This window comes from Stenella coeruleoalba, assembly GCF_951394435.1.
Source record: "Stenella coeruleoalba genome assembly, chromosome: X".
Lineage (NCBI taxonomy): Eukaryota > Metazoa > Chordata > Mammalia > Artiodactyla > Delphinidae > Stenella > Stenella coeruleoalba.
Genome location: NC_137152.1, coordinates 16,564,767 through 16,574,831, shown reverse-complemented (window position 1 = coordinate 16,574,831; position 10,065 = coordinate 16,564,767).

Here is a 10,065-nt window from a genome sequence, read left to right as displayed (position 1 = left end):
CCCGTGATCAGTGCTCCGCCAGGGGCAAGGTATGTGTGGTATTTCAGCACAAACTGCTATCTGCCATATCAGACTCTCCAGACAGCCTCCTCAGAAGGCTCATCCTTTTCACGGATTAATTGAAACTGTTACACCAAGTCACCGAAATGGTACAGTATCTAGGAACTACTGTTCTTTGCTCAGAGATAAATATCTCCAAATGAGAACTTCATCTAAGCACAGAGTGTTCCTCATTTTTCCAGAAAATTACAACTAAATCAACCCTATGTTTTAAGGATGCAAGAAGCTTAATAGACCTAAGAATGGAAAAATAAAATACCTGCAAAAGCTGCAGAGAGAAGAAGAGTTCAAGTATGCACAAAAAAAATTCAGAAGTTCACTTCTGGACACTATTTATGGTTGGAGGAAGGACAAGATGCTTAGAAAATATTTGTGCCCATAACTGCCTGAAATATCATGTCTGGTATTTTGGGATGCAAGTCTAACCCTTGAATGAGGAATGTCCCTGGCCAGGAGGACATGTTTAGCATGTAGTAGGTATTTAATAGGTTACGTGTATATTTGTTAAAAGCAGAATACATCTTCCAGCTTAATCCCTGATTCCACACCTGAGAAAAATAACCCCTACTTCAGGCATGGTATTCCCCAAGCATTCTTCAGATTTAGGCTCAAGCAATAGTGAACACATTTTGTTCTAGGTAAAATCTTCAGTATAAATTTATCTCATTTAGTCCTCACCCAAACCCAATAACATGAGCACCTATTATTTGGGAGATGAAAAAGCAGAGGTCAGAGAAGTTGAGACTTTTGCCCAGGGTCACATAGCTAGAAAACATACAGCCAAGATTCCAACTGCAAGTTCAGGGAGTGGGCACTTTGTTTGTTTAAAGGCCTCAAGTTCTTTGCCACTCCTCCCATCAAGAGGGGGCTGCTCTAAAACTCCTTGCCTTGAATCTAGGCAGCCTTATAAACTACTTTGACCACAAGACAGAGGTGAAAATGATGCTATGTGATTTCCGAGGTTAGGTCATAAAAGGCCATGCGGCTTGCCCTGGCTCTCTTGGAACACTCGCGTCATCCACGGGCTCCCTCTTGGGACTTCCCCTCTCAGAACCCAGCCGTCATACTGTGAGAAGCCCAAGCCACATGGAGAGGCCATGTGTAGGTCCTCTGGTCAACAGTCCTGCTGCACCCAGTCATGGAGTCATCCCAGCCCAGACCCCAGACATGTGAGGGAAGAAGCCTCCAGATGATTCCAGCCCCCAGCCACTCTAGTCCTCCCAGACCAGCTGAGGATCCACACATCATGGATCAGAGACAAGCCATCCTCACTGTGCCTTGTCTGAATTCCTGACCCCAGAAGCTGTGAGCATAATAAAATAGCGGTTGTTATTTACACCACTAGTTTGGGATGATTTATTAGGCAGTGATACTAACTGTAACAGGGACCTTTCCCCAAACTTCAAATATCCCATGCACTTATGATGACATATAATCCCATAAAGTCCCACAGGCTCATGGAGACCCATGAGTGCCACCTAGATCCCTTGAAGTTACAGGGGAGCAGGAAGTAGGGACTCTGGCCCAAACTCTGATCTGGGCTTTGTTTCTAAAACTCTAGCCTCAACAATTTCTCACTCCTTCCTATTAGACCTTTCTAGTAACTTTTTCTGCCCGCTACCTTATTTCGGTCACACAAAGCATCCTTTGCCTCTCTGAGCCCACCTAGCCCCTCTGACCCTTCCTAGCACTAAGATTTCTATCTTCATTCTTCACAGCTCTCCCTCTGGTCCCTAGAAGCAGGGGGAAAAAATCTACCTTCTCTTACTGTCGGTCTCAAGACCTGATCACCAACCCTATTTTGGTGGAAGTCACTATTTTCCACAGATATCCCAGCCCACTCACACTAAGTGTGACGACCAAAAGGCACCCATTCCTCTCTCCTCTAGGCTCCTGTCCGCTGGAGAGAGCATAAGTGCCAGATCGAGGGCCTGTCCAGACAGGAAAAGCAGAGCATCCTCAATAATCATCAAGGTTTAGTAAGAATTCGATTTTATCAAGCCCTTACCTTAAACACATGTCATCATTTTAAAAATGAAGCAAGTGTGGATTGCATTGGAATCTCAATCAGACCAAAACAATTAACTGACTGTATAAAACAATTCAAGATATCAAAAATATCTTGTCTGAGAGGCAATAGGAATTTCCCATCCCTAGACCCAAAGTCTAAGTACACAGTAGCTAAGGCCTGAAATTCTACTCTTCAAGGTTTATTCCGTTGGCTTAAGGCTTTGTTCCCCTTTAAAATTCAAATATCTTATGAGTGTCTTACCACTTAGTGACAGTGGCTGGTCTTGCTAACTGACTACCTAATATCCATTCTCCTCCCCTTTTTTTCTGGTTACAGAACTCCAGTTTGGGGGTTGGGGTAACAGTATATACAGATTCCATTTCAGCTAAGGGTGGTCGTGCCACCCAGCTCTGGCTTCTGAGGGTCTAGGTGGAAACCGTTGAAAGGGGCTGCCTGAAAAGCTTGTTTAAAAAGGCAGATTTCTAAACACTCTTCCATTCTTGCTTCATGAAAGATGGAGACAATTCGGGGAGGCACAGCAGCCATATTGCAAACCTAAGGACGTGAGTTACATGTCACAAATAGCAGAGCCTAATTTGTTGATGGCATCACAGAGTCACTGCACTAGTGCTATAGTCAACCTATCCCATTCCAGATGGGCGGCACCCTATTGAGTTAAGGCTGGAGAGAGAGGTTTCTGTCTCTAATGGATGCAGTGTTACAAAGGTTTGGGAAATCATCCAGGAAGTGAGTTTTGAAACAAGCAAGAAGGCAGAGGCATTAGAGGCTGTAAGTACTGTACAGAAAAAAAGGTTCACTGGAGGAGAAAACTGTGGAAGTGGGGCCCTGAAAGTCAGCCTATCATGAACAACTTGACTTAGGTTTTACCCTGCATTCTTCTTTTTTTTAACCCTGCATTCTAAACTAACTAAGTGGAGAAATCATTCCATGACCTTCCATAAGTGGGAGAAAAGAAAGCATTTCTTTGCAGCGTCTTTATGAAACAATAACGTGAATGCTCAACATGCAAATGCTTCAGGAAGATTTTTCTGGGACGAATCTAGGTGAATCACAATTCTAGTCAAGAGGTTTTCATAAGCAACATAGAAGGCCAGAGGTTTCCCTAAATGATGGCTCCACAGGAGCTGGTCGTGGGGTATGAGCTCACTGACTAAAATGAACGTTGAATTGGTGTTTTTGTTCTCCTGAAATGCAGTTGTCATTGGCTGGACTTGGCAGTGCATAAGTTAGTACAAACATTACATAGGACCATTTGAATATTTTACCAAGAACTTTGTTATTTGAGAGCTGAGATGTCAGAGCACTCTAAAGAGAAAACTATGGTCCAGTTTTAACCTTTAATCTAAAATATTCATGCAAACCTCAGTTTCTTTCGTGAGGATTTCATGCATAAAATCAAAGACAAGCTAAGGTTGAAACTGGTGGAGAGTTTCCTTTAACTTGGAATTATCTGTACTGTTTACCACTTCTCCTTCAGGAAAACGTCGCCATAAGTTGTAGGTACATTTTGTGAAATCCCACCAACAGTTCAGTAGGTGGGAATCAAATGAGTTACAATGTTTTTAGCTTAACCCCACAAAGAATTTTCCCATTCTATAGCATTGGGGTGGAGCGGTGCCTCTCGAACTGTAACGTGCAGTATGACTCATCCAGGGATCTTGTTAAAATATAGGCTCTGATTCAGTAGGTCTAGAGGTGAGGCCTGAGCCTCTGCATTTCTCACAAGCTCCCAGGCGATGCTGATGCTGGTCCATGAGCCACACTTTGAGTAGCCAGGGAGTAGAGCATGGGCTAAACTGGCTGTTCCTCGGGATCATTTAGGGATCTTGTTTCTTAAAAACAACAACAACAAAAAAAACCCAAAAAGCAAAAACCACCAAGTCTTGGGCCATATCCCAGCTCTACAGAATCAGAATCTCCGGGAATGAGGTGCAGGAGTTTGTATTATTAACCATCTCCCCAGGTGATTCCTATTCAGCCGTGAGCTGCACCTGGTCTGCAATGAGGCGAGCAGCAGGTCTCAAAGAGTAGCTGTGCGCCCCTAGATCAGAATCGCCTGAGGAGCTTGACGATTGTGCGGATCCCTCTCTGCAGATACCTCCCTTCTGCTGCCTAGGAAGGAGGCAAAGGGTGGAGGGAGTAGAAAAAATCAGGAGACAGTATAAAAAGAGAGATTGACGTCACTTCAACTCCCAGCTGGCAGGAGTGGAGAGGGCCAATTCTCCTGGAAGTGACAGCATGCGACGCACCTCCCGCTGCCTGACCACCTGCACCTCCTTCCTTCCCTTCCTCTCCCTGGCAAGTGCCACAGCCAAGGCTGCCCCTCGGGGGCTGCTGGGGGGCCTAGTTAGAGAGGAGAGAAGAGGAAAGAAAGGGGAGGGCTAGAAAAATAGGCAAAGGTATAGTAAGTATGAACAGCCTTAGGCTTCTGTTCAAGCCAATGCAAATAAATAAATACATATTTCAATATCTGTACTTGCTGAAATGGTAACAATATATTATTTGGCCAAAAGAGTGCATTCCAGTTGCATAAAATTTTGTCTATGTGTAGAAAAGGGTCTGGAAGATCATGAACCGTATTAATTTCCAAGCGGTGAAATTTCAGGTACTGCCTTCCTTGCTTCTGTACACTAATCTGTATTGTTTGAATGTTTTACACTAAGCATGGATTATTTTTATAATGAAAAATAAATTAAGCCATTTTCATTGGGGGAAACAAAAACAAGGGGTCACAGTGCTAACATACTGTAGGACACAGATTGAGGAGGAGGATACAGGCCCTTCAAGAAGCTCTCAGACTCAGCAGTCAGAATCATGGATGCTTTCTGAGTTGCAGAGATATACAGCTAGGTGGCCCACAACAGATGTCAGGGCTGGACTCTCCTGCAGGGAGTGGCATGTGGCCCAAAAGTCCAAGATGGAATCCAAGTGTATGTTATTGAGTGCAGATCTGAATAGGAGTTTAGCGTATTAAAGGAGAGAAATTTATCAAGGTTGATTAGTATGAATAAAGTAGCTCTGGAGGAAAATGTATGAGTCAAGGGATCTCGAAAAAGCCACTATAATGCTTCAGAAAGATGGCATTCTTGTGGCTATAACAATGAGCTGAGCCAAGAGCTCAGCTAGAGATTAAGCAAGCAAAGCTGAGACCTCATCAAAGGTGGAACCACTCCTGCTTGCCCTGGGACTCACTCCCCATGGTACTGATATAATAGAATTGCCACATGCAAATGAACTAAATAGCAACTAGGTGTGGAACAATGATCTCAGTAGAAGTTTGGGCAGGCTTTGTACATCGGACAAAAGATGAGTTCATGAGGGGAAGAAGCTAAACAGGGTCTGCTTATTTGGAAATTTCTTGGGTACTGCAGACCTGTGGTATCTCCCACTGATTTGAACTCTGGTCATGGAAAATCATAATCTAAATGTTTGTAGGTCCATGTTGCCTCGGTCTCCTGCTTCAATCATGGGGAGAAAAAGAAAAACATAAAGCAGCCTGGAGGGAGGGGAGAAGGTCAACCAATTAAATCACCCCTAGGATTCTGAAAGCTGGGTCAGCAAAACTCCCTGAAACTCCTAATTTCTGAACTTGTACTGCCATCCACAACTTAAAGAGATTTTTCTCTTTTAATTTCCTATATCTATTGCTTTCTATTAGCTCAAGCTTCAGGAGGGAAGACTGGGTCATGGAAAGAGAAATATGAACCTAGATACGGAAACACAAATGTTTAAGTGAGTATAAGGCACCTTCTAGCAGTGATAGATAAGCTGAGAAAAGGGGCTGCATGAATCATTTTGCCTCACACAATCTCAGGCACCTTCATCATCACAATCTGAGCCTGGCTTCATCAGCACACTTTCATCGAGTTAGTTTCCAGCCACTGTGCTATCTACAAGGGTTAAGAAAATGAAAGATAAATGTTTCTGGGAGATGGGAATGGGATGAGGAAAGGGGGAGGAGGGACATGGACATGGAGACAGCTGCTGATAACACACTGTCATGACAAGCAGACCCTGTGGCCAGCTTGGGCTCATAGCCTGCCTTCGCCTGTTACTTCCATTGCTTCCACCTGGATATTGTAGCCAATAGAGAGTTGCCCGGGCAGTTATCATGCCACAGGCTAATTTTACTGCTAGGAAAAGGTAGGATTTAGGTTCTCTGCAGTGACTTAGAAAATATCTGTGATACAGCATCAACAGCTGAAATCAAAGGAGGTATCTCAAGTGGGGGGGAATGAGTGATCAAAAATAGGAGATGAGAAATTGTCACTGACTTGTTTGTCACCAATGTTAACTACACAGGAGTGCGTTTACAGTTTGAACGCATGCTGCATTCAGGAAGGTTTGACTGGTGCTGACCATTTCTGGGCCTCTCAGGGTCTCAGATCCAAAACAACTGAACACACCCCCTGAGGAAGCTGCTAGTTCAGCTCTAACTCTCCTGGCCACATCAACCTAAAATATCCCTACAGACAGAAATCGTTCTGGAGCAAGATTCTGATTTTTTTTTTTTTAACAAACGTATTTATTTATTTATGGCCGCGTTCATTGCGGTGCACGGGCTCCTCATTGCGGTGGCTTCTCTTATTGCGGAGCACGGGCTCTAGGTACACGGGCTTCAGCAGTTGTAGCATGCAGGCTCAGTGAGGGGCCCAGAGCACAGGCTCAGTAGTTGTGGCGCACGGGCTTGGTTGCTTCGCAGCATGTGGGATCTTCCCAGACCAGGGCTCGAACCTGTGTCCCCTGCGTTGGCAGGTGGATTCTTAACCACTGCGCCACCGGGAAAGTCCAAGATTCTGATCTTCTTTTCTCTTTTTCAGACCCATCAGAGGAGATCTCCAAGAAGATGCGTGAGGAAATTTGCCAGTTGGCCAGGATTCCTTCCAAGGTGAGGTACATTTAATATACATGCTTGTGGAAAATGCTGTATCTCAAACGCAACCTCCATTAACCCAATTATTCTTCATTAATCATGGCTGAAAAGTCTGGCATCAAGAGACACGTAGAGCTTTGTGCCGTGGCAGCATCGTAGCCAATGAGCTTTATCTGATGGGTGATTATTGCAAGTTGAAAGAGACACTTAGATCCTGGCTCCTCAAAATGGGGTTCCTGGAGCAACAGCAGCAGCGGCATCTGGGGGCAAATTGGAGAAGCAGACTCTCAGGCCCCAGACCTACGGAATCAGAATCTGCATTTTAACAAGACCCCCCAGGTGATCTGTGTGGGTTTTCAAGTTTGAGAAGCGCTGCTTGAGATTCTCTTGAGGAGGTCATTTTCATTCATCAGGTTCTAAATAGGAAACCAGTTGAGAAGTAAAATGTTCAGTAGGGCTGCAAATACTAACACTGAAGTTGTTAGTGAATATTGAAAACAAGCCAGCAAAAGACAGTTTTGAAAAGCTAGTATATACCCTGTTCTGAGGTCAGAAGGTAGGTGCTACAAGGAGAGTGGCCCTAATTATGAAGATAGGTGTTTCAGCACAGCCAACCACTGAATCCCACACCCTTCCTCTTAATCCTTTCAGTCTTTCACAAAAAATGCCACATGACTCTTTTGGCAGAATTAGCTCCCAAATTCGCAGTGGGAATTAGAGAACATCTTCTCCTTCCTTTCCTCTGAAATGTGGGGATGGGGGCTAGAGCAGGCACTCCTGAGGCCAAGAGTAAGCAAAACAGACTGGAAAAGCGGTGCTAAGATCCAAGTGCCAGAGGACACACAAGGCACAAAACTGCAAGAGGGGACAGGAGAGTGATGCCTTGTCAGGCACCTGGGACTAGAGAGGCAAGAGGAGGTGGAGACTTGATAAGGAACTAAGGATAGTAGGGAATTGTCTTGGGGTGGGTGGCTGCTCTAGATAAGCCCCTGTTTTTATTTTTATTAGCCAGTGCCCGATGGGCGGGCCCAGCTAAAGAACCGGGGGAAGATCAGATAGATTCCACGTGGGAGGGAGATGATGAAAGAGGTTGAAAAAGTATGGAGATAAATTAGTTCAACATTTCTGGGCAGTTCGGTGAATTTGAAAGGATAGAGCGATATGATCTTGAAAAGCATAAGCCAGGGTGGGATGTTAACACATAGAACCAGACCTCATCAAAAGCGTGAAATCGATATTTTGCTGCCAGCATCCTCTCTCTGCTCCTGCCTTTCTTTCCTTCTTGCTACTCCCTCCTCCAACCCACACTGAAACCCTTGGTTTAATGTGTCCACCAATTCCTTTAAGCCTGTGGATGTCCACCAAAAGATTTGTCCCCCTTTTAAAAGGAAGTTGAATTTGTATACTCTTTTTTTTTACATCTTTATTGGGGTATAATTGCTTTACAATGGTGTGTTAGTTTCTGCTTCATAACAAAGTGAATCAGTTATACATGGGAACAGTAAATATGTTCCCATATCTCTTCCCTCTTGCGTCTCCCTCCCTCCCACCCTCCCTATCCCACCCCTCTAGGTGGTCACAAAGCCCGGAGCTGATCTCCCTGTGCTATGCCGCTGCTTCCCACTAGCTATCTACTTTACGTTTGGTAGTGTATATATGTCCATGCCTCAGACCTGTAACAATGATGTCCCCTGAAACCCCTCAAATCCATGTCAACAGACACGTGCTCATCTATCCCAAGGCAAGACTTATGTACATGACATTCTGAAAGGATAAGAAAGATGAACTCCGTAAGTAGTTAGGGGCTTAAAAAAGATGGATGACTCAAAATTTCAACCCTGAGTTCCTGAGCAATTGATAAGGCCACTGAATAGACTGGGGGCAAGAGAGAGAATGGATTTTTACTAAATGTAGGGTTGTTATTTTAACAAAATTCTTTATCAATATTGTAATTTATTTTAGGTCTAATCTCAGATTTCTCTTTCATACTTTCTAGCCCTTTATCGTTAGGATATTTATAATTTTTTCCCAGATAATTGTCATAACTCCTTTTGTTCTAGAATTTCATACCACTCAAATGCCAACCAATTATCCCAGTTGGTTCTAAGAGAAGAGAATTGGCAAGAAACAAACATCCCAATGTTTGAGAGCAGAGGGTGAACGATTTTTTTAACAATGGTAATGAGAATTCAGTTTTCTTCAAGGATCATGCAGTTTAACCAATTACATTGAACTATTAATCTGAGGGGGAGGGGAGGGGGAAGAAATACTACTCTCTCATTACTTTCCTAATATCTGTCATCTTCATAAGGTTTTCTTTGGCACACACAGATGATCCTCGTGGCAGTGCAGAACTGAACTCTGCAGCATGTATTGGCCAAATGGTACAGTTCCCATTTGGTGTGTGCCTTGTACATTACTTGTCAAATTAGACATGCTAGTGACATCCGTAATTACACGTTGCAAGCAGCCTGGCTGCAGTTTGAAGTGTACCTAGATGCTAATCAGACTTCAGGGAAATCCCTGTGAACAATGCATTCAAACCTCCTCTAACCGCGGGCTTGGAGGCTAGGCATAGGTTCTTTTATAATGCCAACATAATTTCTAACTGTCTCTGATAATTTAGAATGCTTTTTAAAAGGGTAGAAAGCTAATCCCCAGGGGGCCTGGAGAACCAATTTCCAGTTTTACCAAGTTTATTTTGTGTTAATGGTGTCTTCGCAGGCCACGCCCATCGTGGGGGTGGGATGGGGGTGTGGACACAGCTTTAGATCTAGGCTATCATCAAAGATTCTTGTGCTTCAACTTCCCATCCAGCCTTTCTGAGACTCTCCTCCACCCATGCTCCTTCCCCAACCCCAAATACTTCCATTTGTGTTGGCGTCATAGTCTCCTCCCTTGTGCTTTAAATCTATATGCATTTATCGAACACCTATTGTGTGCCTGGACTGTACTGCAAAGACAAATGATTCCTCAAGGTGGTCACAGTAAAATGAGGAACACAGATACACAAAGACATAATTCTAAAACATGGGGTGACTGTACTGATGGTAACAGAGCCAGTGTATTACAGAAGTACTGACGAGGGGAACCCAAACCA